The sequence below is a fragment of the Tachypleus tridentatus genome, chromosome 6, assembly GCF_004210375.1.
Source record: "Tachypleus tridentatus isolate NWPU-2018 chromosome 6, ASM421037v1, whole genome shotgun sequence".
Taxonomy (NCBI): domain Eukaryota; kingdom Metazoa; phylum Arthropoda; class Merostomata; order Xiphosura; family Limulidae; genus Tachypleus; species Tachypleus tridentatus.
Window position 1 is genome coordinate 63,153,121 of NC_134830.1, and position 10,576 is coordinate 63,163,696.

The window sequence follows — 10,576 nt, forward strand, 5'->3', positions numbered from 1 at the left end:
CACTAGTAAATTAGGGACGGCTGGCGCAGGTAACCCTCGTGGAGCTTTGTAAGAATTTCAAAAACAAACTAATACTATATATTACTAAACCAAATTATGCGCAAACGTACGTCATATTTATGTGAGAAAATTGTTGGCTATTATTATCTCTCCGGATTTAGTTTTATATTCCCATTTTTTATCTGGAATCTTTCTCTTCGATTTGATATTATACAATTAACTTACGATGTTGTTTCATTATCTTTTGTAAGGTCCTTTGCATCTTAACGTTTTAATTTCGTATTATTAGTTCTATCTATACTTTCCTTTCAACTCAGCAGCATATATAATACCGCACGTATTAATTATTCCCCACATGTTTTCCTTTAGATTAATCTTGTAGTTACAGTAGTTATAGAAACGGCTGAATAGTAGACGAGTTTTCATCAGTCTTTGGTTATTTTGTTCAATGATTATCAGGTGATAGAATCAACAACGTTGCATCTTTCGTTAGTCAGGCTATTCCAAGTCGACCATGATAGAGATTTTTATTGCATAGCTTCTTTTGATGGTGACAACAGCCTAGGGTTGCCTCTTCGCATCTCGTCAAACAGGATGCACGAGAGCCTCAGTAGAGAGCGTCTGGTTTAAATTAGGAGCCTTCGATTTTATGTCGACAATGCTCGTGTAGTACAGTCGCCACTTGAAGTCACGGCTGCACTGTTACAATCTGCCATTTGCTTGCGATCAGGAAATCGTGTGGTTATTACATATTTTTCAACTTTCACCTTCAGGGTTTGCTTTCGAATGCATGCTGCACATATTGTCTGTACACAATTTACAAACCTGAACCAAGTGATCACAAGTATTATACGTAGTGATATTCCTCTTTAATGGCACAGATATGAACATTTACAAACACGCAGAACAAAAATGTTTAATAATGATGTAAGAAGTTGTTTTTTATAAAACAGCACGCATCTCATGATTGCTACCTATTCGGTAGACGAATAGATAAGTTTCTTTGGTTCACTGTTTCAGATATTTACGCCAAGCTGGACGTGGACAATCCATGCCAGACGTCCTTAATTTTGAAACTGAAATGGAGCATCTAGCTTAGTTAACACACCCACGCCAACTCTTGAGTTAGTATTATAGAATAGTGGAATTTTACTGTTACTCGTATAATGCACCCACAGATTCATAGTACAACAGTTTGGAGCGTGATCTTCTGACAACGAAATACAAATCAAATTCACAGTTCACACTTGGATAACTTGGCCACCCCAACCCACGTAAATAAGTATTGCTTTGTAGAAAAACAACAACAAGGCCCGGCATGGCCAAGTGGTTGAGGCGCTCGTAATCTGAGAGTCGCAGGTTCGAATCCCAGTCACACCAAAAATGCTCGCTGTTTCAGTCGTAGGGGCATTATAATGGTACGATCAATCCCACTATTCGTTGGGAAAATAGTAGCCCGAGAGCTGGCGGTTGATAGTGATGATAGGATAGCTGTCTTCCCTCCATTCTTACACTATTAAATTAGGGACGGCTAGCGCAGATATCACTCGCGTAGCTTTGCGCGAAATTAAAAAACAAACAATAAAACAGATTCCATACGATAATATTGACTTCATATGCCAAAATTAATCATTATAATTACAACATGAAAGTCGAATTTCCTGTATTCTGGTAAGAGATTTTCAAATTAAATATGTATGTGTTTAATACTGTCACCTAAGTAACTGGTTATTACCATATTCTACTAGGTAACTCTTTTATATTGATACAGGGACTAGTCCACTCGTTAAAAGCGCTAGAGTTTAATTATTTTTATGTTGTTGCGGTCGATGTTTTCATTAAATCGCCTCAAATTAGTGTAGATTTATTTTATATATGAACATTTAATGTTACCTTCCTTAGAGCATCATTTTAGAAATCTTTCTAAAAGGAATCATGACAATTATTAAAAAAACTGTTGAATGTTTGTTACGTAACGACACATTGCGTTGAAGTACCTCTTTAAGTTACCAGGTGGCAGCACAGAAGAATACGATCCGTTCCGGCTTCCGCTAATCATGACATTTATTGTGAGAACGAACAGCGTCCTTCTAACAGCGTGACAGACAAATTGTCACACTATTATTATTACTACTATTTGTCTGATTATTACTATTATTATTTATAAATATATGTATATATATATATATATCTGAAGGGTACTGAACATATTATATTTTAAAAGTATATTCTCCTTCCATTTCCATAGAAAAACCCAGTCAGTGTCTTGTACTTTTATACTTTAAGACTCTGACAGGCTTTTACTTTAACCAAAAAAGAGAATATACTTAAAAACTATTGTGGGTGTGTTTTAACTGTCTCTTGCAGTTTTAATAACCAAATAATAACGTATTTTTCCACCTGATAAATAATTACTTTGGACTACGAAACACTGAGGAGGATTCTACGAAAACGTTTGGAAAGCAACACAAATACAGAACAGAGATATACAGAAAAATACAGAATAACAAGTATGGCTGGAAAACATTTTAGTACTATGTAATGGAATTATTGTTTGTTTGTATTTTGAATTTTGCGCAAAATAACACGAGGGATATCTGCGCTAGCCGTCCCTAATTAATCAGTGTAAGAATAGAGCGAATACAACTAGTCACCGCCAACTCTTAGGCTACTCTTTTACCAACGAATACTGAGATTGGCCGTAATATAATAACGCATCCATAGCTAAAAGGGTGAGCATGTTTGATGGAACGGATATTCGAACCTGCGACCCGCACATTTTAATTACCTGGTCAAGTCGAGTCAGCATAGTAATAGTAATAGTAATAGTAATTCCAATACATCCCTGTGCAAAATATAAAACAAGAAATAGATTCTTGGATCGGTACTACTTTCATATAGTTTACTACATTCATGATCGATATGAACAATTTTGTTGAATATTGTAAGTTGAAATGTGTTTGATTATTTGTTATTAATTGCGTGCCAAGACACTCAAAAGCTATCTATGCAAGTCATAATTTTTGAACCAATAAACCAGAGAGAAAGCAGGTAACCAACATCACCTCTTGGGTTACTATTTATTAACGCACAGAGGGATTCATTGTTCTTTTAACGCCCCCACGGCTAAAAGTCGACCAAGATCGGCAACGGGTTTCGATTCCGCACCCGCAAATTGCGAGTCGAGTGACATGCCATGTTAGATGGGGTGTTGGGACTATATAACGTAGATTTAAAATCAGAATAACTTGCTAAATATGAAATTCTGACGGAAATTATAAGTGTTATCATCTTTTGATCATATCATATTGAAAATAACATTAATTTCATTATTCATTATATCATGAGTTATATTAAAGTAAGCCTATCGAAAAATCTTAATTTCACCATTTTACATCTGGGTTTCTGTTGGATGTTGCTGATTTCATAAGTGCCCGTTTTAGGTACATCTTTTGGTGGTGTCCACCTTTCTAAGGTGCTTGTTAATGCTTCGTAAAAAAAAAAAGGCATATAATTTTGACAATGTACAATTTTGAGCATCCGACAGACAAGTTTCCATTATATGAAAGTGATATAAGTAAATTCCTAAAGTTAAGGTTTTTGTATTATTTTCGAGGTAACAGATTGAAGTAAGATGATAAAATGATTATAAAATATTTCAACAGACGATTTGATTTTTATCTTCTTTCTTCCTTTGACAAAAACAATTATACACGACTAACGAGCTTTCAGAGATTTTTTGTATGGTGATATAATTATACTAAGATAATTATTTATACTTCACATACTGTTTGTTGGACCTCATGCGGATAATCTTAGGGCCATGGGTGGGTTATAAGAGTGACGGTCAAATCTCACTGCTCTATCAAAGTAAATTTGGAGTTGTTGGCGGGTGATGTTAACTAGCTACATATTCTCTAGTCTATGAGTACAAAATTGGAAACAACTAGCTCAAATAGCCCTCGAGTTGTTTTCCATGAACATCTGGAAAGAAATAATCGTTTCTTATGACGTCAATAAACGCATATATTTAGAGAGTTTGTAAACATGCGTGTGCATTGCAGTCGTTGTTTTAAAATGAAGTTAACACAAAATTACATAATTATTATACTACTTAGCATACATACTACCTTTAAACACTCCAAGTTTGAAGACAAATTCACTGACAAAGCACACAGTACAAACAGACGAAATACGTTGATGTGTTTAAACTTTAATTCTAATAACGGGTTTTAAAGCTTCAACCTTTGTGCCTTGAAGCAGCCGCACGCTCGCGGATGCAAATATAGGACGGAAAATAGAGGTAAGTCATGATGAACCATAGCATCAGGAAGCATTTGGGAATACATGTGGCTGAGATCGTGAGACTGTGGCGGGCAAGGAATCCGGATTTTACATTGTGTTAACAACTGTGAAAAATTTTCTTGAAATGAAATTAGCATGAACACCGTGATTGAAGAAGAGACTAGTAGTTCTATCTATCTATCTAAGTAGCTGCTCGTTATGCAAGATGGGCGTTTTTTTCCATCCACATGTTCTGTTGAAAATATTCGGTTTTTGGTTAATATCTTCTCATTCATTTCTTTTCTGTTATTACATCATTGTTTCGGTGTGGTTGTAAATACGCTGCAATGCTACATAGTTTATGACAGTATTATCAATATATATATATATATTTTAAATACGTGCCCCTATAAATAAAGTTTATTGAATGACTCGCTATTTCTCACATTTCATGTTGTTGTTGTTTTTTAAATCTTGATCGTTTATAAAATACTGAAACAACCTTTATTGTATTGTATGAGATTGTTACTACTGTGTCTATTTTTTGCAAAGTACGAATTCAATGAATTCCCTACCTCTCAAATAAACCCTAAGGCATTATTTCTTACCAGGCTTTAGTTTGTAATTAAATTCTCACAATAACAAGCGTCCTATAACAATCTATTATGTTGAGTAAGAGAAATCGTTATCTCTTCAAATAAATAATTTCTGTTTATTACCGCTAGATGACATTCAATAAAACTGGAATTTAAAAAAAAAAACACACAATAAAAGACAAGAGTAGTATAAATAAACTTCACTAATAAAGATAATCCTTAGAAACCGGGTTCTCTTTTAGACTTTTTTCTGTTATCGTACTAGATGTGTGGAAAAGATAAGTAAGTTAACAAAGTCCTTAAGTAGGAATCAAAATCGATTTTTTAGGGTTAACATCATTCTAGAAGAAATGAGAGAGTAATGACACGTTCAAAAACTAATCTAACTAACTATGAGTTAGAGTGAAAAGTTTTAACTGAAACCGTAAACTAAAACTAATTACTATTTTGAATTTTGTATCGAGTAGATAGTTATATATAAATAAGCAAAAGAGGTCAAGCGGATATCTACTTGTTATGCATAAATGTCAAAAACTTCCGCCTGTACTCAGTTAAATGTTTCTCAGAATTTGCTAAGAAAAAGTCCAAATGGGTGGACAATCGCACGATAAAATCAACAGCCTATATTAGAAAAAAATGACAACAAATAAATAAATAGAAAAAGATTGGCAGGTTAGAAAATATCGTAATTTTCAAACTGTACAATCTGTGTAATTAAAATTAGTTGATATTAAATCCCAATCAGAACAAGCTACCTACTAAGATCAGAAAGTAAAATCGGCATCATCCAGTAACGAGTAGAGCTCATTAATGACTGTTCGGTTTTGTATTCTAGCTTGTAAAGATTAGAATACGTTGTTCCGTCACTCGAGCGGGCAGTCTCGCCGTTAACGGATTTTTCAGCTGTGAACCCAGATGGTTTCATTAGCTTAGGAAATTTAGATTAGTTCTAAATTCACCCACTGAAGTAACTATGTGGATTATTGTCAGCTATAAGAGCAAAATGAAAACAATTAAAATAAAAAACACAATAAAAGTAAATATATATTGTCTAATCTAGACTGGCAATGAAAAAAGGATAGATAATACCTCACAAAGTCCCTCAGCGGTAAGTCTACGAATTTACAACGCTATAATCAGGGATTCGATTCCTCCTGGTGGACTCAGCAGATAGCATGATGTGGTTTTTTATAAGAAAACCCCTTCTCACCCACATGTTCAAATAAATTTTAGTTTATAACTTCCTAAATAAACATTGTTTCTAGGGTTGTTCGATAAAGCAATTACATTTTTATAACTTATTTATGGAAAACATTATATATATATACATTACTTTTCTATGCTTACATAGCCGTTCCAAATTTTAAGATGACAGACAGATAAGAAAGCAGATAGTCACCAGCACCCAACATTTGAAGTACTCGTAACTGATTGAATAATGTGATTTTATCGGCACTCTTATAGCATAACCACAGCCCCAAAGTACGAGAGTGGAGCTTGTTTTTGACAACATGGAGTCCGAACCATGGATGTACAGCATGGGAAACGCTTAACCTCTAAACTACGCCCAGCCTAGGGCTCTAAAACTCATATACCGATATGTTGAAATATTACCAATATAAAAAGAACATAGTTTATATTACATAATAATAATCATCATATACTGTCTTCAGTAGTTTGGCTTATGATTGTAGTAAATGTTTGATTATACATATATTAATTAGGTTTTCCCATCACTTATAATACGTTTCTCTCCATGGATTTTTAAGTCTAGGGATTTTTACAACACTAAAATCACGGATCAACAGATAGCCCGGTGTAGCTTTGCTATTAGAAGACACACACACACCTTACGGAGCACGGAAACTTTGATTACAAGTTCCAAGTACGATCACAGATATAAATTGCTGAAAATCTTACCATCAGTATAACCGCGTATAAATAAAAATTGACGCAATACACCTTTACAACGTCTTAAGACAAATACCTTTTAGGATCGCGTAACATCAAAAGAACCTGACATCTGAGATACACAACTACATAAACATATGTCTATCTGTAGATTCTAGTAGCGGAACAGTACTAATATTGTAGTAAAAATAAATTATAGTAATAAGTAGTTGGGACTAAAATAGAAAAATAGTTTTGTGTTGTTACTTCTTACCTTAGTTCTGATTTGCAAATAGATCAAGTAACATAAATAAATATTGCACTTCACAGACTTGATGTACTTCACAGCATAACCATTGTTCTTTGATAGACTATTTATACAGAGTAGTCATGACGAAACTTAGTTAAATGGATGAAAACTATTTGTTGTAGAAAGAAAAAAAAACTTGAATGTAGAGGACGACGTTTGAAATGTTTTCCACCTTTCGAAACGTCGTCTTCTACATTTATGTTTCTACAACGAACAGTTGCCGTTCAATCAACTAATGTACATAACCATTGCTGATTATTTAAGTTGTTGATACGAACAGCGTATCAGCCACTATTGTTTCTGTTATATTCCATCTGGCCTGATGAGATCTACTGGTATTGGACGAAGGACTTCATCGACCCCCACATACAGGATGTCCCAAAAATGTATACACACTTTGAATGATTATAAATACAATGTTTATTAAAATATATCTAGGTTTTTAATCCACGTTTAAGAAGACAAGGAATTCTTTTAGTTATCGTAGGTTTTCGAAACAAAACTCCTCATCTCCAAATTGCTCTCGAATGCGTGGTAAGACAGAATGCGTGGTAAGACAGATTCTTGCAGCAAGTTCAGATGAACGAGACCTGTGACAGTGTTTTCGAAAAAGAATGGTCCAATTATCCCCAACGCTGATAATCCACACCACACTGTAACCCTTGGTAAGTTTACGTGGTGTTCAACCGTAACATGCGGGTTCTGTGGTGCCCAGTGGGTGTAATTGTGGTGATTAACTGAGCCAGTTAACTTAAATGTGGCCTCATTGCTCCAGACAATCTTGTTCGGAAACTGTGCATCCTCTGCAGGTTTTGCCAGGTACTACTCACAAAATTCAATTCTCCGGTCAGGATCATCTTCACTGAGGACGTGGACTAATGCCGGAGTAAAACTTTTCCAATGAACGTGCTTCAACATGCAATGGATGCTCGATTTTGGTATTCCTGTCTCACGGGTTGTTTGTCGAACAGATTTTCTTGGAGATTGGTGGAGACTTTCCAACAGCTCTGCTACTCATGTGGGACTAGAACGCCCTTTATGGACGTCTTGAACAGTTCCATCTGTTTCAAACTTATCTTTGATGCGAGTCTGGTGGATCTGTTTGAAACTCCCTTTTTAGCCATCTTTACACTTCAACTACGTTCTCACACTTCCAGTAACACTTTAAGATAAATTTTCTTTTCTCAAAGCTTAGTCTTGTCTCTGCCATTACTTCAAATCAGTTACTCCTCTAAAAAAAAGAAGAAAGTGTGTATATATTTTTGGAACACCCTGTATAACTGAGGTAATGTGGCTAATATATTCTTCTTGATTTTCATTCTTGAGTTCTTGAAACTCTAAATAAAATATAACCATATTTGATGTGTGTTATAGATGTGTATGGTTTGCAGTATATTCTTATGAAAACAACAAAGTAAGGGCGCGAGTTGACCCTTTCTTAGAACTCAGAATTGCAAAGCTGGTGACTCGTGTTCGAACCTGGATAATATTACATAATATTCTCTGATTTTTAAGCTGTGTTTACTTTATAAAAGTTACACTTAAGCCCTTAACGTAAACGCCAACGGATTGCTCTTCCCCTGGTCAGTAAAGTTAGAAACGGTAACAGTTAACCTTACTGGGTTTGCCCTAAATATAAAAGTAAAATTCGATAAGTACTAACAAAGTCCACCAGATATTGTAAACGAATATAAATGAATGTTTTATTGGCAGCGTGCCCTCATTTTATTTAACAAAAAGTTATCGGGTATTGTTTGTACAAAATTACTCAACATCAAACAAACAAACACGTAAATAATAACATCTGATTATTCAAACCCACTTTCATTGGTTGTGGAAGTAAAATCCCGTCACAATTGACGTAATTAAATCTTTAGTTTTCATTATTAAATCAAGTTGCAATAGTTATTATTAGTACTGCACTGATTAAATTATTCCCATAAAAAGAAAACCGTTAGAATGACATACGTTTTGGTTGTACACAGTCCGTACTTTGTTTCTATAATTCAGTTTAAAAGGTTACATTAGTTTGTGCTTTTAATGTAATACATCCTTTGAAAACCAGGCTGTAAAAAACGTAGTTTAAAAGCACATCTGATGAGGAAAGTTTTTCAAATCACAAATTTTAAACAATTGCACAGGGTTTCGGGTATTTAGTATTTTTTTGAATAAACAATTCGGTTTTTGTTGTTGATGAGTATACAATAAAGAATGATTAACGTAAACTTATAAATATTACATTCGCCAAGGGAAAAAAAAGCAAAACAGAGCGAAATGTTAACTCTTGTTTGACACGTCCTCCAGGGCTTGGGATGGCCAGGTAGGTTAAAGCGTTCGACTCGTAATCTGAGGGTTGCGAGTTCGAATCCCCGTCACACCAAACATGCTCGCTCTTTCAGCCGAGTAGGTGTTATAATGTGACGGTCAATCCCATTATTCGTTGGTAAAAGAGTAGTCCAAGAGTTGGCGGTGTGTGGTGATAACTTGTCACCTTTCCTCTAGTCTTACAATGCAAAATTATGGACGGTTAGCGCAGATAGCCCTCGTATAGCTTTGCGCGAAATTCAAAAACAAACAAACAAACACGCCTTCCAATCAGGGTCGACTTTTAAAACAAAAACAAAACCTGAAAAGACCAGTGCAGTATTGTTTAGTAAGACAGCGCCCACTGTCGGTAAAGAGAAATAATAATAAACTCTTCTGCAGATCTAACGGAAAAGAAGTATTAATTCAAGCCTATATTATACACTTTAGCTTTATTTTAATCTATTTGCATAGAGTTTCATTTTAGTATAAGCTGTTTTTGTAAACAATTAAATATACAATGAACTTTTCAAACTCGAGTCTGAGCTACAGTTAATGTTATAAGTAACGAAGTTTGAAAATTTTATTTAGAAAGGTAACGTTGAGATGTGGAACGAATCTTTTATTTCTATGTGCACTGTTTTTCTTTTCTGTTGTAAAACACGTTCCATTACCTTTAGTGCAAATTTTTATCTTATTTTTGTATTGTCTTTACCAATCGTAATTTCCTTCATAATTGAAACATACATTGTTATTAACGTATTGCCGTGGAAGTGTTAATTTTTTGTCTTAGTATAAACTCGAAGTACTCTTTGTTGTTTTTTAAAGTGTACACTAAAGCGTTCTACCACATTCCATTACAAATGTAAGAAGTTACATTGACCTCGTATATTTAATGCCTTTTGACTGTTTTTATTTGCGACTTCGAAATGAGCTTCAAATAGCAAATATTCGAGGCAAGAGCAATTAATGTTACAGAGAAATCGTAAAAATAAAACAACAACAACAACAGCGAAACTGTACAAAAGATAAAGGAATCCCAGAGGAAAACTCCTCCAGGGTTTTGAAACGGAGTTATAAGGCTGTTTTCTGGGTTTAAGAAAATTTTACAAGGTTCTCATTTCATTAAAAAACGTTTTATTGCGTTAACAGAAACGACTCCAAGGATCCCTGGAGCGTTAAAAAAACACTA